General features: G+C 36.3%; 1 long non-coding RNA gene across 2 annotated transcripts in view; it reads left to right on the top strand.

Annotated features, from left to right (window-relative positions):
* Positions 1-480: 480 nt before the first annotated feature.
* Positions 481-24,020, top strand: part of LOC124080741 (uncharacterized) — a 42,559-nt gene continuing 19,019 nt past the window's right edge. For both annotated transcript variants that reach the window (XR_006847797.2, XR_006847794.2), the window contains exon 1: positions 481-554. This is a non-coding gene — a long non-coding RNA (uncharacterized LOC124080741). The remainder of the gene's footprint in view (positions 555-24,020) is intronic.

Here is a 24,020-nt window from a genome sequence, read left to right as displayed (position 1 = left end):
GTTTCAATATATGTGAGCCATTGTTTCTTTTTAAGACATTTCATTATTGGTAGCATATTTTGAAAAGTTAAACACTGCTGGGTTAATGGATAAATCCCAGATGCTTCTCTATTTCACATCTTAGGAGTTACTAGTGATGCAATCCTTGGGCAATGAAGATGAGAAATCTGTTCTTCACTTTCTTCTATTTTTTCAAGAAATGTAGCTTAGCTATTATTTATATTTCAGAAATATTAAATATCCCAAAATTTAAAATATGTATTTGTATTTCTGTATGGTTTCTAGTCCTTGGCAGATTTTTATGGGATACTTAGATGATTGGAGTGCCCTCTCAATGTCCTTACTTTTATCCCCTGATGCTTTTGCCAGGAAGAACAAGCTGGGTGAAATTCATCACAGACCAGATTGATTTTGCTCTGTATCTCTCTCTTTCTTTCTAAGAATTTGAACACTTATTCTATTTATCTATTTTTTAATACAGTGGTGAGGATCAAATCCAGTGCCTAACCCATGCTAGGCAAGCACACTACAACTGAGTTACAGTGACAGCCCAGGTAATTCTTTCATTCTATATACATTTTGATTTTCTGTCTCTGCAACCCGCACCCTACCGGACATTGTCATGGTATGATCAAAAGTCAGTTACACGAAACAGTTATACTGAGTAATTTTAGCATAGATGGGATCTGAAGGAGGGAGTGGGCATGTTGTAAGGAGAGGCAGCTTGCATTCCATGCACAGGAGTTTGGACATTAGTCTGTAGGTTATAGGAAATTATTTAAGGGTCTTAAGTAGTGGAGCAAAAGGGTTTATTCTGTTGCATATAGGATGGACTAGAGGTAGTAAAACAAGACAGAAAAAATCACCTGGGAATAATCCAATCAGACATGATAAGGACAGTAAACAATAAAATGAGGGAAGAACATTATCAGAGTTTGACAACATAAAATGGATTCAAAGTGGAATAAAAAACTCAAAGAAGGGATAATCCAAAGGACATGAGAACAATTGAAGATTTGAGAAATTTATGGACTTAAACATTCTAATAATAATTTCACACACTGCTCATTTTACCCTTGCTCTTGTGTCTTTCCCTAACTTGTGATTTGTGGGTAGTGACTGTCCAATATTTTAGCATAATTTCCTTCTTCCAAATTAAATTGCAAATAATCAAAATCATGAATCATAAAATAGGTAAAACAGTATTTTCTGTACAAACTGATTTTATGCACTGACATTCATAATGTTTTCTAAACAGCCCATCAACAAAAATGTATATTAATGTTTTGTTGGTTTCTACTGTGTTAAAATTTTGGATGTATTACATTTGCATGTGTTATCTGGTGAGTTTTTAATTAGTTTTAAAAATAGTTGTTTAAATATATTTTAAACACATGTAACCAATGCTTGCTGAGCCCCAGAAGCATCTCTGAGAAGTGTCAGTCTGTGAACCACTAATGGAGAGAAATATGGGCATCCAGCCGAACCTCTCCTCCACGTCCCAGCACATAATGAGATGCTATTCTCCCTTCCCTGAGTACATTTATGCCAGCCCACGCTCCTGGCAAAGGAGCAGGCGTCAGGCTCCATTGATCTTAGACACACAGAGTCACTTATCCATATGCTCAGGGTGTTTGACGCCGTGTCCCTGCCCAGTCACAAATTAGTCACTTTCCGCTAGTGACTGTGAATATAAAGGAGGCATTTTCTGAAATATGGATCTTGTTTGAACAATTAGAGATGAGGAAGCCAATAACCATTTTTCTTCATTTATTATAAAGGAAATAAATTTGCTCTCTAGCCTCTATATGTGGTAATGAATATATTCTATACTTATACTTACTCTCAAAGCCTCAATTCCAAAATAAGGAGAGCAGATAAAAATAGAGTGAAAAGATTGCCTCCTTTTCTCTTCTTCCTTTTTTTCATTGTAAGAGGAATGCTGTGCCCAATTTATAGAATTGCAGAATCTGAGAGTCAGGGAGAAACTTGGAAATAATGCATGCTGATGTCTTGCCTCTACAAGAATTCCCCAAATAGCATTTCTCCTGGCCTCTGATTGAACATTCTAATGAAAGGAGCTTACTACTTCATCACACCATTCTTGGAACACAGGAATTTATAGAAAGTTCTCCCTTAAATATCCCTTATATTGCATGCCCATGATTTAGTTGATCATTAGTTGTTGGACATTCGTGTTGTTTCCAACCTTCTGTATAACAAGTAATATTGCGGTAAGCATCTTTTTAAAGTATATCCATAATCCTGGGTTTATTTTATTATAGGAGATTTCTATCAATAAGCTTGCTGAATCTAAAGTACGTGTGTGAATTTTTAAAAATTTTAATAGAAAATGTAGAATGACTTTTCAAAAAGGTTGTTACAATTCTATCCTGCTAGTATTTGACAGTGCCTATTTTTTCCGTTTTATTTTATCAAATTTGTAAACTTTGGGAAATCCAATGACTGAAGAAAGTTATCTCATTATGGTCTTCATTTTCATGCCATGATCACTGCTGAGGTTAAACATCTTTTCATATGTTCATTATCTGTTTCTTCTTCTGTGATTTTGCTGTTTTCGAGCTGTTTGGCCATTTGGTTTGGGATGCTTTACATCTTCTGAAAAGGATTTTAGTGGATTAAGGGCTGACTTTTCTATTGCTTCATGGAACTTGCTTTCCATCTTGGTGTGTTGGGACTGCTACTGCAAAATGCCATGAAGTGGGAGACTTCAAAACAACATAAGTTTATTTCTCACAGTTCTCAAGTCAGGAAAATGTAAGATCAAAGAGCTGGTGGATTCCATGTCAGGTGAAGGCCTGGCTTTCTCATCTCTTGGTAGAAGAGAAAACAGAGCTTCCTCAAGTCTCCTTAATAAGGACACTGATCCCATTCTTAAGGGCTCCACTATTACAACCTAATTCCCTTCCACAAGGCCCAGCATTCAGTATGATCACCCAAATGGTTAGAATTTCAAATGAATTTTAGGGGAACACACTCAGTCATTGGCAATTTCTAACTTCTAACTATACAGCCTTACCTTTTCTGAACAAATTCACTTCTCAGTGATTCTATTCAGATATAATTCTTGCCCATAAATGAATATATTACCCTAGAAATAATTAGCACAGTGCAGGGCCTTGCTACTTGAAGTGTGGTCTATTGACCAAGGGAACCAGATCACTTGGAGTTGATTAGAATTTGAAGCCCAACTTCAAAAATGTTAAATCAGAATCTTAAATTTTACAAGATACCCTGTTAATCTTCATGCATATTAAAATTTTAGAAATACTGTGTTATAACATAAAGGGTTTTTAACTCTTGCAGCTGGCTTCAATATTTACATTAATATTAGCAAAGTTTTTAGATCATAGTCACTAAGCATCCTATTTTGTTATCAAGTAAACTCTTGTTATTAAACTGTTTCTCCAGTTTATTAATGAACATTTTGTACCTAAGTGCAAGATTTTCCCATTATTTTCATTAAATTTCATTGCATTTATTTCAGGTAATGATTTGGATTCATGATAATCTCTTTAAATATTGAATCTGCATTTTAATGTAAAGACTCATTATTTATATTTGGGGGAAGCTAATAAAAATCTTTGAATAAAGTTGCATGGTAAAGTCCCAGGTAAGTCCTTTTATACTTAGTTTCCTTTTTCTTACATTAAATCCAGTTAGGATGAATAGTAAGATAATCTGTAAGGGGAAAGAGAAGGAAGGAGATGTCATAATGTACAATATTTAACTGAAGATAGTTTTGTATGTGAGAACAATCTGCTGCTGATCTCTTCTCCCCACCATCTGTTTGTAGGACAGATCCAGGCATCAAATCCCAGGAGCAATGTAAGGTTATTCTGCTGTCCCAGGAGAAACTTAGGGTTATGCTGCTGACCCAAAACAGTGATGACCCTGGCTCCCTACAATGACTAAACTCACTGAGCAGTGCTTGAGAACCAAAGACAGTTCCTCTTTGAGAAATACATCCAATTTTCAGTTTGGACAAGATGGGTGGACTTGTTCCTCCTTGTTCATACCACTAAATATGCAACTATAAGCCCTGTAAATTACCAAACAGATGGCCAAATGAGAACTCTGAATGGTAGAAAGAGAAAGGTAAACTTGCTTGGGACCCTAGGCAGGAGGAACAGCACAGTGGCTGGGCATTTTGTGGGCACTATTCCTCAGAGGACAGCAGCCTTGACTAATTTCCTGACTTTCAACCTAGCAAAAGAAGGTGGCCCAGGTAGACACATTCCTTTCCTATGTCTAAAGAGAGTCCTTCTATTGAAAGAGGAGTTGGCAAAGATCTCTAATTCTGTGGGCTCTCTCTTCATTCTTTTGTTTCCTTTGCTGGGCAGAAGGTTTTAAATTTGATGCCATTCCACTTATTGACTCTAGGTCTTATTTCTTGAGCTTTAGCAGTCTTGTTAAGGAAGTTGGTGCCTGTGCCAATATGTTGGAATGTTGGCCCTATGCCTTCTTCTAGAAACTGTGGGGTTTATGGTCTAACTCCTAGGTCTTTGGTCCACTTTGAGTTGATTTTTGTGCAGGGTTAGAGATAGGGATCTAATTTCATTCTTCTATATATTGATATCCATTTTTCCAGCACCATTTATTTAAGAGACCATCTTTGGCACTTTCACTAAGGATCAGATTCTGTATCTGTGGATTTTTCTCTGAGTCTTCTATGCCATTGGTTTTCATATCCATTTTTATGCTAATACCATGCTATTTTTATTACTGTAGCTCTGTAGTATAATCTGAGATCAGGTATTACAATGCATCCAGGAATTTCTCAGGATTGCTTTGGCTATTCTGGATCTTGCACTCTTCTATATAAATTTTAGGACTGTTTCTTCTAGTTCTGTGAAAAATATCATTGATATTTGGATGAGGATTGCATTGTATCTATAGATCACTCGGAATTATGGCCATTTAGACAGTATTAATTCTGCCTATCCAAGAACATGAGAGGTCTTTCCATCTTCTGAGTTCTTTAATTTCTTTCTCAGTGTTCTATAATTTTCACTGTCGAGGTCTTTCACTTACTTGGTTGGATTTATTCCCAAGGTTTGTTTGTTTGAGGCAATTGTGAATGGAATTGTTTTCCTCATTTCTTTTTCAGCAGACTTGTTATTGGAGTATAGGAAAGCTATTGATTTTTGTATGTTGATCTGTATCCCACTACTTTGCTGAATTTGTTTATCAGCTCTTTTTTGGGGGGGAGGAGGGTCTTCTAAGTATAGGGTCATGTCATCAGCAAACAGATAATTTATTTATTTATTTTTTTTTTACAATTTGTAGTCCTTTAATTTCTTTCTTTACCTGATTGTTCTGGCTAGCATTTCAAGAACTATATAAAATAGGACTAGTGAGAGTGGAAATTCTTGTCTCATTTCTGATTTTAGAAAAAAAGTGCTTTTTTTTCCTCTTCAGTATGACGACGTCAGCTTTGAATTTGTCATGTATATCTTTTATGATATTGAGGTAAGTTACTTCTATGCTAGTTTCTTCAGTATTTTAACATAAATGGGTACTGAACTTTGTTGAAGATCCTTTATGTATCTATTAAGATGATCATGGGATTTTTGTCCTTAATTCCATTTATGTGGTGAATTACATTTATTGATTTACATGTATTGATGCATCCTTGGATTGAAACCCATTTGATGATGGTGGGAAATCTTCTTATAAAGAACTATGAGTCTTATGCCTCAAACCCAAATAACCAATCAATATGTGGACAAATAAACTAAACAGACATTTCCCAAAAGAAGAAATACAAATTGCCAACTATATCTAAAAACCAACCTTAGCAATCAGGGAAATGTAAATAAATAAAACCATACTGAGATTTTGTCTTACTCCAGTTAAAATGGCAATCATCAAGAGTACAAATAACAAGGTATTCTGGTGGGAGTGCAGGTAAAAAGGAACACTCAAACATTTTTAGTGAGACTGAAAATCAGTACAACCACTTTGGGAAGCAATATGGAGATTCCTTAGAAGACTAGAAATAAAACCACAATAAGACCTGTGTATTCCACTCCTTTGTATTTATCCAAAAGAATTAAAATCAGCACACAACAGTGATAAGTCACATCAATGTGTAATTCACAATGTGCAATTCACAGTAGCCAAGATACGAAACCAATCTAGGTACCTATCAATTGATGGATGAATAAAGAAAATGTTATACACACACACACACACACACACACACAATGGAGTTTTCCTCATCTATACATAGGAATGAAATCATAGACTTCAATAGATGAATGGATAAAGGAAATGTGATATATGTACTCAATGGAATATTACTCAAACATAAAGAATAATTAAATTATGGCATTTGCAAGTAAATGGTTGGAACTGGAGACTATCATGCTAAGAAAAATAAGCCAATCTCAAAAACCAAAGGCCAAATGTTCTCTCTGATATGTGGGTGTGAACATACAATGGGCAAGGGAAGGGGGAGAATATAAGTTATACTCCATGAATGGATAATATGTCAAAAAACACTCTACAGTCATGTATATCTAAAAAGAACAAATAAAAAATGTTGAAAAAGTAAAATAACTTTAAAAGAAATATTTAGAAAAAAAATAAAAGATGAAATTGTACCATTAAAAAAAAGAATGAGGGAGGGGTTGTGGCTCAGTGGCAGAGCACTTGCCTAGTATGTGTGGGGCACTGGATTCAATTCTCAGCACCACATTCATTTGAATAAAGGAAAGGTTCATCAAAATCTAAAAAAAATTTAAAAAAAGAATGAAATCATGTCATTTGATGGTAAATGAGTGGGACTGGAGAACATCACTCTTAGTGAAATAAGCCAGAATCAGAAAGTCAAGGGTCAAATGTTTTCTCTTAAATGTGGATATGAGAGAGAAATAAGTAAATTTTAAATAAAAAAGGGATCTCAAGAAAAATGGCGGGGAGAGCACTGGAGTGGAGGGAGGGGATCAAGGAGAGGGAGAAGGGATGGGAAAGGGGAGGAACTGCAGGATGAGATTGACTCTATTAAGCTATTTACATGTATGAATGTCCCCACTGGCAGACACTGAGTAGGCAGGCAGGTCCAGAATGAATGATTCACACCCATGGTTTGTCTCAAAAAGGCTCTTTGTCTCTGGAACTTGAGATCTTCTTCCTCCAGGGAAAGACAACAGATACCTGGTCTAGAGAAATCCCTTCCACTTTCTTAAGACAGTACCAGCAAGGAACAGTGTAAGCCTCAGTGGTACCAAATAAACCTAGGAAACCAAATAAGAACACAGAGGTTCTGAGAATTAAGCTGTCACTTGAAACACAGCCTATGGGTGAAAATAAAGAAAAGAGCCAGGAACCATGTACCAAACCTAAACGGGTTAACTGGCTGCTAAACTTGGAGATTAAACTAAGACCTACATTTTCTCAATAAAACAAAATGTCCAAAAATCACCTGTCCTACCAAGAGTGAAGACAATCACAATTTCAATGGGAGAAGATATTCAGTTAATGCTAAGGCTGAGCTGGGTGTCAGATGTTGGAATTATCTGACATGGATTTTAAAGCAGCTGTCATGAAATGTTTTAGCAATAAACTGCAGTTTACCTACATATAAATGAAAAGGGGAAAATCTTAGTAAATAAATAAATAAGATGTAGTTTAAACAATTTAAAGTAACCCACAGAATGGAAAGAGGGAGGGAGGAGGAAGAAAGAGAGTGGAGGAGGAGGAGGAGGAGGAGGAGGGAAATAGATAAAATAAAAACAATAAAATGGAAACCTTAAATGCTACCACCAAGAACTATCTTAACTCTGCATAATCTAAATATATCAAACAAAAGAAAAAAATGTCAGAGTTAATTTAGAAAGCATGTTTCAGTTATATGCTATTCATAAGGAACTCACTTCAAATTCATTGACAGAAGTTGTACATGAAAGCATGAAAAGAGATTACCACAAATAGGAATAACTATTTTAATATGTGATAAATTATACATCAAAGCCAGGAAAATTGCTAAAGACAAAGAAGGACATTACTTAAGAATAAGAGGATCAATCCACCAGGAAGACATAATAATTTTAAGTGGAATACCAAGCAGCAGAGCCTCAAAATATACAAAGAACCAAAAGATTAAAAGGAGAAATAGCCGTACACACAATTTAGTTAAGGACATCTGTATCCTGCCTCTCTCCAACCGATAGGACTAATAGAAAGAGAATTAGCAAGGGTATAGAATGTCTGAACAATGCAATTGGCAAACAAGTTCTAAGCTGACATATGTAGACACCCCATCCAACAATAGAAGAAAACACAAGTGATCACAGAACATACACCAAGATAGACTATGTGCTAAACTATAAAAAAGACAATAATTTGGAGCTGGGGTTGTGGTTCAGTTGTACAGTGCTTGCCTAGCATGTGTGAGACACTACATTTGATTCTCAGCACTGTATAAATAAATGAACAAAATAAAGGCCCATTAACATCTAAAATTTTTTTAAAAAGCTAATAATTTGAAAGATTTGAGATCATGTGGAGTATGTTCTCTGAATATAATGGAATCAAACTAGAAATCAAATATAGAAAATAGAAAGAAATCTCTGAAAATACTGAAATTAAACAACCCCTAGATCAAAGAGGGAGTCTCAAAGGAAATGAAAAATATACTGAACTGAATAAAAATAAGTATACAACATATCAAATGAAAATACAATACATCAAAATTATGTTGTGCTGAGAGGGAAATTTATAACACTAAATGCTTACATTAAAAACAAGGAAAGGTCTCAAATCAGTGATTTGTTTGTACTTCATGAAACTGGGAAAATAAGATAAAAGGAAACTCCAGATAGGCAGAAGGAAGAAAATAATCTTCAGAGCAGAATTAAATGAAATTTTAAAATAGCAAAATGATAGAAAAAATCAATAGAAAAAAAACCTAATTCTTATAAAAATAATGAATCCGCCACAAAAAAAAAAAAAAAAAGAAAGAAAGAAAACACAGGTTATCAATATCAGGAATGAAATAAAGTACATCATGACAAATCTTACAATCATTAAAAATAATAATGGAATATTGTGAAAATTATTATCAGAAATCTAGGAATTTTAGAAAAAGTTAATCAATTTCTCAGAAAACTGACAAAATTCAATCAACATGAAATAGATAATGTGAATAGGTCTGTAACAATTTTAATAATCAAATACATAATAAAAGTTTTCTTTATGAAAAAGAAGTTTCCAGGACCACATGGTTCAACTGGAGAATTCTACTAAATACAGTGAGAAGAATTACTCCAATTTTATACCACTCCTTCTGGAAAATAGAAGGTCCTCTTTCCAACTCATTTTATCAGGCCAATATTACCTCACTACCCAAACCAAACTAAAGCAGTAAACAACAACAACAACAACAAAACAATGAAAGAAAACACAGAAACAGACCAATATGTCTCATTAATTTAGACCCCCTCCCTCCCCAAAAAAGCCTCACCTCAACAAAACACTAGTAAGTCAAGTGTAAAAATTATTTAAAGAATTATGTATCACCATGAAGTTGGGTTTATTCTGGGTAAGCATTGTTGGTTCACCATTCCAAAATTCATCATATCAAAAAGGTTGATTACAATCAAGAGAAACTATATGGTCATATCAATTGACATAGAAAAAGTATTTGAAAAAATCCACCACCAACTCAGAATAAAAACTTTCAGTAAGTTAGAATTGAAAAGAACTATAGCACATGGATAAGCAGCACCTGCAAAGATCCTACAGCTAAGACGAATGGTGACGGACTGAAGGTCCACTGTCACCACAAATTTGAAGTACAAACAAATCACTGATTTGAGACCTTTCCTTGTTTTTAATGTAAGCATTTAGTGTTATAAATTTCCCTCTCAGCCCAACATAATTTTTATGTATTGTATTTTCATTTGATATGTTGTACTATTGCACAGTAGACAGCCTCTACCCACTGCAATAAGTTGAGGAAAAGAAATAAAAATTTACAGATTGGAAAGGAATAAATAAAACTGGGTATAGGTGACATGGTTGTTTACATAGAAAATCCCAAGTAATGTACAGAAATTTTAAAAATGGCTTCTAGAGAACTAAAAGCTAGTTCAACAAGGCTAGAGCATACACGATTAAAATGCAAAACTCCATCTCATTTTTGTATACCAACAATAACAGTTAGAACTGGAGTGTAAAGTGCAATGCCATAGCAATAACTCTAAAAAACATATTTAAGTATATTCTTAATATACATGTATAGGAGCTGCATCCTGAGAATCACAAAATAAATAAACCTGAATAAATGGAGAGACATAACATTTTCCTAGATTGAAAGGCTCAGCAGAGCAATTCTTTCCAAATTGGTCTGCAGGCTTAATGCAACTTCTAGCAAAATCTCAGCAAGTTTATTTATTAACTTATGATGTAGCTTATACTCTATGATCTGTTTGGAAAAGTAAGGTCAATATATATTACATAAATGTGTGTGTGTGTGTGTGTGTATATATATATATATATATATATATATATATATATATATATATATGTATTTTAAATATATTTATATACATGAAGTATATCATATATATCAATGGCATCTAATAGAGAACCCAGAAATTAACCCACATAGTATACTGGCATAGTTTTTGATGAAAGTGCAAAATTCACTGGAAGGAAAGTCTTTTAAACAAATGATGCTGGAGCAACTGGACAGCTACAGGCATAAAGGTGAACTTTGATCTAAATTTCACACTTTATACAGAAGTTAATAAAAAGTGTATCATGGAAATAAATTTAAAATGTAAAATTATAAAAATTTCAGGAAAAACAACAGAAAATTTGGGAATTTGAGCCAGGCACAAAATTCTTGACACAAAAAGCATGATCTAGAAAAAGAAAAATGAATACATTGGAACTCATCAAAATGAAAACTATTGCTATGTGGAAGCCCACGTCAAAAAGATGAAAAGACAAGTTACAAAATGAGAAAATGGAAATCAGAAGAGGTTGCTTGAGGAATTTGTGGGTGGGATTGTTTGAGAAGGGGTGCAAGGGAGCTTTCTAAGTTTATTTAAATATTGTCTATCCTTTTGGGGTGGGTTGTGTGGGTTGTGTTCATTTGTCAACTTGTGCCACGCTGTATGTTTATGATTTGTGCATTTCCTTTTGTTATAAATTATACCTCAAGAAAAAGTACTTAAAAGCAAAACACAAAACAAGAAAAAATTAATTTTCAAGGTAACTGAAGAGACCTTAAAGTTCAAATTCCTGTTCTTCTGAGGACTTCCACACAGATGGTAGAAAACCATCTGGCTCTTACCCGGTTGAGTCATCCCACACAGGGCACAATCCAAGGGCAAAATCATAAAAGGTAAGAAAGAAAACCACCTTATGAGACAGACTCATCACCACAGCAGCTACCTGCATCATGGGTCGCTCCCCCTTGTCCTTCAGCTTCACGGCTTCTGTCCTTCTCTCCAATTAATCATCAAGCAACCTGTTCTTGTCAACACTCAACTCCCTGCCTGGTTTATTTCTATTGTGTCCTGAACACATTTGTAATTCATTTAGCCTCCCTTCCTTTTGTTTTACCACGTCCCACCAGGCTGTGCCTGATGCCATGAGCCATACCCCATAGGACTGCAGACACTCGCTAGGCAAACACAGTTGCCCTCAGCTCTGACAGGCTCACAGCTGTTCTGATTTTCTGGTATGCTTGAGGAAAGAGAGAGGCCATCCAAGGCGCAGAAACCAGCAGCAAACAAGCTTTATTCTCAGCCAAGGGACCCATGTGAGCCTTGTTTTGATATTTCAGTCAGATATAACTGGAGGAAGTAGGAGAAAGAAGGGAAAACCAGGAGGTTTTATTATTGAATAGTTTCCCTTAAAATCTCTCTCCAGGATTGCAGCTTTTAAGGATGTTAAACCAACCAGAGCTATAGTTTTTGTAGAAATTTACTGTGTACCTTTCTTTTGGGCAAATTAATTAATGTAATGAGGTTCTCTGAGTTTTCGTTTTTACATCTGTCAATCTACAAAGCAGCAGGTACCTAAAGGGGTTGGCACTGAATTTAAATGTCAAGTATTTGTAAATCATTTATCATTGCTGACACACGTTATGCGTCCATTCTTGCATGCATTCATTCCATTCATAATTTATTTATTAACAAATTCAATATTAATATATTTACCAATGTATATTGAGTGCTTAGTGTATGCTAAAGCACTGTTTTAGGATGCATCAGTAAACATAACAAAGTTTCCTCTCTCATGTAATTTACATTCCATTCGGGGAGTCAGGAAATAAAATAGTAAGTGAATAAATATGTAATATAATGACAGAAAATAAGACCTCTAAAAGAAAGGAAGGAAGTGTAGGGTGGTGTATAGAAAACGACACAGGTGTGGCTTTTTATCCAAAGCCCCTTCCAAGAAGACTACAATTAAATAGAGACCTGAATGATGTGAGGTAGCAATTCACTGGAAATTGGGACTTTTACTCTTCATTCTCCCCAGAATGATATTGAAACAGGAAACTTACCAAGCACACTGGTCCCATTCAGGGCTTACCACCACACTTAGGTGAATGGACTCAGATCAAAACATACATGTTTATTTATCAACTATTTCTCCCACAGCTCTCATCAATAATTATATGACTTATTTTCAGAATGAATAGTAATAATATACCAAATATTTTTTAAATGGAGGCCCAGAGAATATTTGTGTGAAGAAGTGAGGAGGAGTTCCTACCCTTTTTCTGGTTCAGGTGGAATGGTATTAAATAGCAGAGAGCTAAGACTCTAGCAGTGATTCATTTATTTATTTTTTTTAAGATGACACAATAAAAAATAAAAAGTATGTATTATTAGAGTGCCACATCACATTTTGATACATGTGCACCATGTTCAACATGCTTAAATCAAGTTAAACATGTTTATCTCCTCAAACAGTGGTCATTTCTTTATGGTGAAACTTTCAACATCGTTTCTTCTAGCTTTTTTGAGTGTATCACATTATTGTCATCTATAGTCACTGTTGTGTGTAATAGCAAGCCAAAACTTTTTGTCCCTATTGAATTGTAACTTTAGCACCAAATGATGGGGCTCCTGTTTCATAAGACTCCTGAACCCCCTCCCCACAGCCTATCTCTCTGCCAGAGTGAAGAATCCTCCAGAGCATGGAGCCAGAATTACATTCAGATTTGAATATTTCAAAATAGCTTTTAGTTTGGACCCATTACAGATGATAACCATTGAATCCTTGAACCATATCTCTGCACTAAACATTCAATATCAGAGGTCCAGAAAATTTTGACAGTTCACCAGAATGAAGTCCTGCTGGCTACATCCTGGTTTTCTGCACACACACACACACACACACACACACACCTGGTTTTGCCCAGTGTAATGCCATCATGCTGATGAAATGCCTCAAATTCACAACACTATTAAAATTTATGGGGGAATCTTCAGACACTCCTCATAAAAATTAATTAACCCTAAATATTTTTGTTCTGTGACAACTTTAATGTAATGGTCCGTGAGGTTCACCCCTCTGCTTAACCAGGAAATTATTCCTTTTTTTGTAGTTCAAATAAACTTAGGTCACCTTTTGTTCAGTTTCAGCATTATATTGTATTCAAAAGAAATACCCACTCAAGAGTCTCCTCTAATTAGAATTTTTACTGAAATGCTAGATGTGGTTGTGCACCTATAGTTCCCTACTAGGGAGGCTGAGGCAGGAGAATCACATGAACCCAGGGTTTCAAGGTCAGTCTGGGCAACTCAGTGAGATACCATCTAAAAAAAAAATTAAGACTAATTAATTAAACTAAATAAACCTTTATTGACATTGCTTGAAGAAACGCTGAAAAGGAAGAAGCTTATTGTAAGTACATTATACATGTCCTAAGGTTCCTCTTTACCCTCATTATATTTCCATTGTATTAATTACAGAAAAGACTCTGCTACAGTTTGGATTTTAATGTTCCCCAAAGGTTTGTATGTGAAAGTTGTTCCCCAGTGTGATGTTACGGGGAGGTGGCAGAAGTTTTAGTGGTGAGGTTTTCAGCTCACCAGGGGAATAGTGGGTCCCTGGCCACTTCCTCCTCTTTTCCTTCCCTACCATGTGGTAAATAGTTTGCTCTGCTGCACTTTCCCCACCATGATGTGTCCCCCCAATAGACCTCAAAGCAAAGAGGTCAACTAGTCATGGACTGAAACCTCTAAAACCATGAGCCAAAATAACCATTTTCTCTTCATAAGTTGATTATCTTTGGTATCTGTTATAGTAACGGAAAGCTGACTAACATGGACTCCCCTCGAATAACCTTTGATTTTCCCTCTTGTTATAGCTTGGATCTGGAATGACCCTCAAAAGGTCTTGTGATGAAAGCAAGGTCCCCTGTGCAGACAGGTTAAGAGGTGGGGCTTTTAGGTAATAATTGGATCATGAGAGCTCTGACATCAGCAGTGGATTAATTCATTGACAGCTGAAGGGAATAATAGAAAGGAGGTGGGACTTAGTTACAGGAAGTTTTTCACTGGGGGCTGTGTCCGGGAAGAGTTCATCTTGTCAGTTGCCTCTCTCTTTCTCTTTTCCTCAGCTGCCATGAGCTGAGCAGTTTTTTTCTGCCATGATCTTCAGCCATGATGTCCTCATCCCCTTCAGGCCCAGAGCAATGAAGCTGCTGACCATGGACTGAAACTCTGAAACCATGAGCCCCTTGTTCTGAAACCTTTCCCCCTTGTTCTTGTCAGGTATTTTGGTCACAGTGGTACCAATCTGACTTAACACATATCTCTTTCCCAGCTCTAACTTTCTTGGCTTTTCCACTCCTTAATTTCACTTTTATAATTGTCTTTCTTGGAATTCCAGGCTCATTTTGATGTAAATTAATCTAACTTGTCCCCTGTTTTTTCCCAATTCAGTTACTCTTCTTCCTTACCTTGATCTCTATGACAGGAATCTAGGCCAGAGTTCTATGATCAGCGAAGAATGTTTCCTTCTTCACCAGTGGATGTAGTATAAGAGATAGTTGGTATATACATGCTATTATTTTCCTTTTCTTTTCAATTCATTTTGAACCTCTTTTTGCCCATCTGTTCAGAACCAAGGCATACAGTGGCAAACAAGATGTAACTCCTCTTCAAAAGCATATTAAAGATTATGTAGTCATGTGAGACAGATAGTCAAGTTCATAAACTTGTGTTTTTCAAGCACAGTGCTGTGACATATTCACAAGCAAGCTACTGATTTTAGACCAGGTTATGAAAATTTTTTGTTGTTGTTATATCTGAGGATGCAACCTGTCACCGTGATATTAGATAGAATTAGACTGAGAAGGTCATAGACTGAGAAATGTGATTAAGAGCCAGGTGCCTCCTGCTGTATATAAATGAAACAGGTGAGACGTGATGTTGAGCTGGGGCCAGGTCGGATGTCGGGTTTACTGACTCACAGGAGAATTTGCTCTGTGCAGATACAAGAGGATAGGCAGGCAGAAAGTAGTTCTACCCAAACAGTTAAAGAGTGCTCAGGGATAGCCAAATGAAGAATGAAATAACCACGGGTGCTGTTACAGGCACCGTGAGCTATTATACTGGATCAGTGATTGTGTTGTCACTATGGATGACTTGTTTAGTGCTGTTTTGAGACCTTTAGTCCCTTCAAGTGAGACCTTGCTAAACTCTGGCATTTCTAAGTTAGCAGTAAAAAGTTGAGAATGACAAAGAAGGAAAGGAAAGACTGATGTGGAAATTGACAAGACATAATAGGAGCTCAGGGAAAGGGAACCTGTAAAAGAATCTGGTGTGTGGGGGATGAAAAATGCCACGGGCGACAGATGCAAAGGAATATGGCTAATAGGAACAGCAGATGGGAACTGGACTTGGATCTCAGAAAGAATGCTTTCAGTGGGCTTCCCAGAAGATTCTCATGCATGCATACACATATGATCGATTTCTGGGCTGGGGTGCAACTCAGTGTTAGAGAGCTGACCTAGCATGTGATAGGCCCTGGGTTCTAAAACACCTCTGTAGCAGAAACAGATCCAAGAATTGGGAGGTCTCTGACTGCTGCTTGTTTATTCAAGAGCTGGAACATTAGGAGTGTTTTTGAATGTCTATTCCAGCAGGGAGCATTTCATAAAATGAAGTTTGTTTCTATTGATTTGGCACCTAGAAACCCTCGGGGAGTTTCTTCCACTCATTATCCCAAAATGCGTAGCAGTAGCAGCTGAGGAGGTGGCAGTCATGGACTTCTGTTCCAAAAGCAGCAGTGTCCCGAGGAGAGTTGGTCTGAACAGGAGGTAGCTGCTGCTCTGCACCAGCCCACTCTTCTATTTTTGGCTCTGACACAACAGCAAAGACCATGTCTATGCTGATTTCCCACACATATGTTATTTCCTTTCCATAAACTCCATTAATTCTTCTACTTGTTTTCTCTGATGATATAATACACAGGCATAAATTTAGTTATTACAGCTGGTCGTTGTAGCTGTCTTTTACCATTCCTTAAAATACTCCTTTGTCCACAAGCCAAAGAAAGTAAACATCCCATAAAACAGATTAAATATACACAGAAAGACAAAGGAGGCACCTTTTTCTCTTGGTAACTGGGAGCAAAACATAATGCCAAAATATTCCTAAACTCCCTTAGTATTAAAGACAAAACCAACTATCTTAACTTCTGTCTCTTAATAGTCAACAACAGATGAAAGAACATCTATGTCCTTGCCATGAGACATGATGCTACATGACATGCTGAAGAAAGGGTAGAGCCATCTACCAACTTTCTGGTGTGGATTAAACACTAGAGGCTCTCCTTCCTACCCAGAAAAAGATGTTTTCAACCTTCGTCCAGTCAAAAAGTACCCGTTATTTCAAAAGAAATTTTAATCCATATTTCCTGAAGTCTAAACCTATACAGAGAATAAAAGTAAAGTTGCTCTGATCAGGGAAAAATGAATGTCACTGGCCTCCTCTGTGGTCCCACTCTCCTTCCCATGACTCTGAAGGTCTGGCAAAGCAGGGTTTGATAGAAGGCCAAAATCCTTAATTGATTCTAAAATGTCTCCATCGTCTGTCTCTGAACCATCCTGCTTATACAATCTCCTCTCTATCTGTGGACACTACAAACTAAAGGTCCACATGAAAACTTATGGGTCTTTGTATTTTCCCTGGCTTAATGTCCCATTGATGTTCATTGAATTAATGCATTACTTCCTGACTGACTGTAAACAAACTATGGGACTCCGTCCATGAAAAAGAAGAATGTGGTGTTAAGCCTGATCCAAAGGGGTGAACAATTCAGACATCAGAGAAAATAACAGGTTAAGAAAATGATAAGTAGTCAACTGGGTGGCAGGCTCTGTTTATAAAAGCCACAGTGATTCAGAGCACACCTTTATGAAGCAAATGGCTTTTGCCCTTTCTCCAAGGATGAGCTAGGATTGGGTATGTAACAAGAAGGTTTTTCCTTTTCCTGGAAAGAAGGGGAGATATGAATCAGTAATGCCTTTTTGTGGCTGGGAAGAGAGAGTCTGGCAGGAATGGAGGACTGGCATTGGGAGGAACAAGAACACATGGATGGATGTGCTGGGACAAAACTGTGGAGGGCATTACAAATCAGGTAGCAGAATTATGTGTAACTTGATTCACAACAGGTAACCATTATCTACTCCTAACTAGAAGAGTGACGTGGTAAATGTGCTCAATTAAGATCTTGAAGAGAAGAAAAACACGATTCAAGTCAGAGACTAAGAACATTAGTCTGGCAGTGTTATGCTGACGAAAGAGAGTTGCTAGAAGGCTGCTTTAATAATGAATGAGCTCTCTTCTTTCCTGCTGATAAGGAGATGCAGATGCCTACACTCAAATTCAGAAACTCCCACATAAATTGCAGTAAATGCTGACATGGGCCCTCATGGCCCTTCTTGTGCAGATAAAAGCAGCCCAAGCTGGGCTTAAAACAAGTTCCTATGTTTGCAAACAAGTTCATTTGAAAAGAAAAAAACAACAACTGAAACATAAAGCATTCTCAGTGTTGTACAAACTCAGTGATAGTGTCTTGATTAACTCTGTTTTCAAACTTCATTGGTATACTCACACTTGTGGTAATTTTTTATTTTATTAACTTTAATTTTAAAAACTTGCATCCCAATGTACTGGTTTCTGCTCTTGTGTCTTGGCAGCAGCAAGGGGTTATGCCAGGTGCAGATTTCATGCATTTATAAGCTGCCAACCCATTCCATCTTCGCTTTAACTTTAGACTCCACGACTTGAGAAAAATCTTTCTCTGTAACACTCCACAGTGCTATGCACAGTGCTCTGAATATAATGACCATTAAGTAAATATTGTATATCACAGAGCTCTCATAACTTACTTTGGACAGGTCTCCTCTATCTTGGATAAGATTTCTAGCTTTCTTGATTAACACCACCCTGTGATTTATCCCTTTTGATGAAGAGGCAGAAGCTTCTGGTTGTTTTCTACAATTTCTCATTATCGGTGATGGATTAGCATCACCCTATCATGTCTTTTCAGTAATTTTTCCTTATCCTGTTTTGCTTTTTGGGCTCATCTGCTTCATTGCCATTTTAATTTGGAAAAGAATGGATGACATTAAAGAAACAATAGAATCAACAAGTCTAATATATGATTCGAATTCCTAAAGTGCTTTCTCCAAGGCAGAATTTGCACATAGAAATTCACATTCATTAAGCTAATGACAGAGCATGTCAAGCCAGCTGCAGGTTTAATAGAGAGGTCAGAACCTTTTCTCTCTGTCATTCCTACTGAAGACATCATTAGAGCTACAGTAAAATAAGAGAATGTCACAGAATGTCAGCCTAGTCATAGTGCAACTGTTCTTTTTTCATTAGTGACTCAGCTGGTTGCTATGACAACCTCACTCTAGTATCAGGGATACTAGAGCTGATGCTTCTCTGCCTCTATTTTCAGTTAGGATAAATTGTGCTCCCACCACATGGGCTCCTACCATGATATTTATATCTGGGTCATGATAATAAAGCCAGCTGGAAATATGTCTGCTGAAATTCTATCCAGGCAGAGAGGTTTCCCATTAAAAGGGAGAGTGAATATAGGATTTCTAGACTGATTTGAGCACCAATTATTCTGTGGGAAGGCAGGTATTCCCTTCTGCCCTGTCTCATGGGGAGATTTCAGTCTTTTTTGAGGACTTGTTCTGCACACCCTTCAGCCTGGCTGGTTAGCTCCAGAAAAATCAGGCAATCTATCTTCAGTGTCTCATACCCAATTCATCCAGAGCTCACCTACTTAAAATGCTTTCTTGGAGTGCGTTTCATACCATTTCATTTATTCCCTCATTCATTTGGTTGCAGAGTAATTATAGTCAGCCAAGCATCATGTTAAATAGCACATTTACTTGCTGATTTGTACTCTTGCCATTTACAGTCTAATTTGTGGATGAATCAAATTTACACAGGCCTTCTTTGAAGGAAAGAAGAAGGGCGTGTAAATAAATAATTATAATATTATGTGATGTGTATTTTTATTAATTTTTATTTATTTTGATTAAATTATAATTGCACATATTTATGGGGTGCAATCTTGTGGGGTTTTTTATTTTTATTTTTTTAGGTGTAGATTTTCATATGGTGCTGAGAATAGAACCCGGGTCCTGCCCACGCTAGGCGAGCGCTCTGCCACTGAGCCACAATCCCAGCCCCAATCTGATGTATTGATGCATGTGACATTGTAGGGTGATCAAATTAATTAATATATTTGTCACCTCCAATAATTACCATTTCATTATGGTAACTTTTAAAATCCTTTCTGTATGATGCATTTTTAATAGTTAAGAGGAAGTAGGGGAGTTAGTTGGATTGTTTGGTAAATACTTCTCAAAATAGGTGACATTTAGATTAGCGTGTTCATGGATGTGTTCTTGAATTCTCCAGTGATTCAGAGGTAGGGGTAGCTCAAAGGACTTTTGTTGCAGTGTTATTTGGGTGAAAGTCTGTTTGCTCTTTAAATGTGTATGAATCCTCTTTAATTGATAATATTTTCTAGCAATCAGGATGGGTTTATTTTTCAAAAGAGAAAAAATGTGAAAAATAGAATAAGATTCTTATTCTGGAAAATTGTTTCTGGAAATATAGCCTAGTTAAAAAAAAAAAAAGTCAATTGGAAGATCTTGTTGTCGGTTAATGTTTCCCCTGGAATTGATGTTGTGAGAGGCATCCGTTGTGTCTCCAAAGTAAGCAAACAGACAGATACTGAAGGAAAGTGCTCCATGAAACATAGTTGGTAGACCATCAGAAGATTCCCTTCCTGCACCTAGTTTCTATAAAACAATGATATTTTGTCACCCTGTAGGATTAATGAAAGTTGTCTTTCCTGAATATCAACCATTGTTCAGACTAGAGGTAAAAAACCTAATGAAATAATTATGTAGAGGACAGTGCTCTTTTAATTTTTTTTTTTTTTTGGTTGTAGAGGGACACACAATATCTTTGTTTATTGGTTTATGTTTTTTTTTTTTAATGTGGTACTGAGGATCAAACCAGTGCCTCACACATGCTAAGCAAGTGCTCAGCCACTGAGCTATAGCCCCAGCCCTGAGGACAGTGCTCTTTATGAAATGTATCAAAGCTCAGAAATTCAAGCAGCACTTTCTAAGATGAATGCTCTTCACAGACTGCTGACAACAGTCTTGCTGACATGATCAGGGAAACACAAGAAACAGATGCGTCACTCTATCTCCAGATCAGATTAGACACTGATGTCTGCGTAGGCTCAAGTGACCTTTACCAATGTTCTCTGCCAGATTCTTGAATGAAGAGAGTAGAATTGGTCAAGAGAGGCTCCTTGCAAATCTGTTCTTCTCAAAATCTAATTAACAGTGGTCAGCAATTGCAGCAGTGAACAGATGTTTCAGTAGAATGGAATCTTTAAAAAATTCTTCTATAAAGCATACTTACATTTTTGTATAGGTAATGCATGTAATGTGGTACAAAATTCAAAATACATCTTAAGGTAGACATGATGACGAGTATGTTTCACCCCAAGTCAATAATTTATGCCCTTGGATAAAACCACCATTCCAAGTTTCTGGGTCTCTTCCCAGGGAATCTCAAGCTTATGGACTCATAATGACACTTATGATAATGGTGTGATACTAAGCAAACTTTATGCACTTTGATTTTTTTCACTTAAAATATTTCTTGGACATGTGGGAGGAGAAAAATACCTTTCCTTCTACCCACTGTAGGTTCATAGTTGAGGTCCCTATGACAAAAGATGGATTAACAAGGAAAGAATAAAAATGGATTTACTATAATCCTTCATAAGGAAATCAAGATCCAAGTATCGGTAATCAACTGGGGTCAAATTAGCAATGTCTACTTGATCAGGTTTTTTCTGGGCATCTTTATGTCTTCAGAGATAAGAAAGCTTCTGTCCTCTAGGTATAGGCAGGCACTTCCCATATGTGGCTCTTCTCACTTGCTTCAGGGTTATGATGGGAGAACCTCCCTGTTTTGGGGATTATTTCAAATTCCCTCAGTTTAAAATATTTTAGGGTATTGACTCCTAAACCCCATTAGACATTATTCTATATTCTAAATGAGCTGCCTCATTTTAATAAATGAACTTCATAATATTTCATTGAATTTAACAATCTCATTTTTTTTGGCAATTGAAAGCAGTTTCAAACTTTTATAACACAGACAATAGTGCAAAAGTATCATTAGTCATATGTCATTGAACATCTATGCAAGTACATTTATAGTAAAATTTGTAGAAGCGTAGGTTCTGAGAGTATGTGTACATGTAATTTTGATAACTTTGCAAAATTGCTTATGATTAAGGTTATATCATTTTTTTTACTCCCACACAATATGTATGACATTTCTTGTTTCCCCACTTCCTTATTATCTCAATTTGTTATTCAACATTTTTTTCTTAGTGCTCAGTTTGAAAGGCCACAATATGTATTACATTGTAATTTTAATTTGTATTTTCCATATTATGAGTGATCGAGTACTTCCCATACATTAAAGAGTCATATTCATTGTTTTATACAATGAAATGTTTTGTTAATGTGATTTTGATATGATTGAATAATTTATTGGTCTTTTAACTCATTTACCTGTGGTATAATTTGCACATTTTTTTCCATTTGCCATTTTTCTTTTGATTTTGTTGTTTTTTTTTTTTGGGGAGGGGTACTGGGGATTGAACTCAGGGGTACTCAACCCACTGAGCCACACCCCAGCCCTATTTTGTATTTTATTTAGAGACAGGGTCTCACTGAGTTGCTTATCACCTTGGTTTTGCCAAGGCTGGCTTTGAACTCTTGATCCTCCTGCCTCAGCCTCCTGAGCGGCTGGGATTACACGTGTGCACCACGTGCACCACCACAAAATTTTTCTTTGTGGATTTTTTTTTTAGTGTCAGAAATTTTTCATCAATAGGTTCTAAATTTTCTATTACAACTAAAAAGATGTTTTCACTCTAATATTTAGTGCATGCACACACATACATATACTTTTTATATTTTTGTATTTTAAAAATTTCCCATTTATTTATTTTGATCTACCTAGAATCTTAGTTTAAGAAATAACGTAAATGTCTTAATTTATTTTTTGCAGATGTCTCTTTAATTTTATCAAAACTGCTTTTAGAATAATCCATTTTTCCCCCACTTATTTGAAATGACTGATTTATTATATGCCAAATGCCATAACACACTTGAGTCTATACTGGTGTTTTGGTCTATTCCATGTGTATGTTCATGTTTTAGCATAGTAGAATTTTACCATCTGTATTTGTACCAATAATTAAGCCAATTGACTTGTAGCTGTAATCTACTTTTTATTGTCTTTTTAGCAATATTGGAGCTGGCTCTGGTAGGCTAAAAGTAGGTTCTTCCTTGCCAGAAGAGCATGCTTCAGTAAATGAGGAGAAAGGGGTTTTAATTTTCTTGCAGTAGCTGGTAGCATGTAGGTCACTCATGATGCTCACCTTCAAACTTGCTGGGGCTTGCCTGTGGCTCCCTGCTGACCAGCTCAGCTTGCCAATGTTCCAACAGAGCTCCTGCTCACCAGCCCGGCTCCTTGCCTGCTTACCCTGCCCTCCATGAACTAGCTCTGGCCTGGGAAAACTCAGGGCCATTGCAGAGATACACTAACACTTAAAATTTTATACTAATTTAAGTTTAACTAATTACACTTTTAATTTTTATAATAATTTTAAAATGTGTCTGAAATTCAAATTGAATTAAGAATCTTTAGCTATTTGTTTCACTTTTTGCTTAACCTGGTAGCTCTACCCAGAAGATACTCCCTTTACTGAAACATTGATAAATGAATTATAGGAGTAACTGCATCCTTGAAAACTCTATGGTTGCTCCCCTTTGTATATGAGATAAGGCTATAGGGGATTCTGCCATTAAAATGAATGCCCTAATTTTAGTGAGGATAATGGAAACCCAGAGCTGAAGTTTCTAGGGTCAGCTCTTGACCAAAGACAAAGAAGGTACATAGAGTACAAAAGACAAGAAGAATGTACTGGTAACCAAAATGACTTGTTCTGCAGAAACTCTGGTGGCAGCTAATTGATCATGGTGTCTCTAGGAACAAAATAGATGGGCAATCTACTGAAATATTGGTTGATATGCATAAGATAGAAAATTTCAATCTCTGGTTGTCAAAATCTTGATATTTATTACAATGGTGGAGAATCATACCCTTATTTCAGTTTCCAGACCTAATGTCATATTGCAGACCCCAGATCTCTTAACTGAAGGGAAATCTGTATTTCATTGTCTCATTGAGAATTAGAAGTACATAATATAAATATGTCTCCAAGTCTTTCCCAAAGGACTTCGTTAATCATATATTGGAGAAAAAAAAGAAATATTCATATCTTTTGGGGATTACTAGATATTCACTCTAAAATGACTTGAAATGCTATTGTGGCCCATCAGTCAAAATAGGAGGCTTATGGTTGCAGTTAGTAGC

Source organism: Marmota monax, unplaced genomic scaffold (genome assembly GCF_021218885.2).
Source record: "Marmota monax isolate L192 unplaced genomic scaffold, Marmota_monax_Labrador192_F-V1.1 WCK01_AAM20220418_F8-fsc00018, whole genome shotgun sequence".
Classification (NCBI taxonomy): Eukaryota; Metazoa; Chordata; class Mammalia; order Rodentia; family Sciuridae; genus Marmota; species Marmota monax.
The sequence above is the reverse complement of the archived record's forward strand: the minus strand, read 5'-3'. Positions and strand labels throughout refer to the sequence as shown.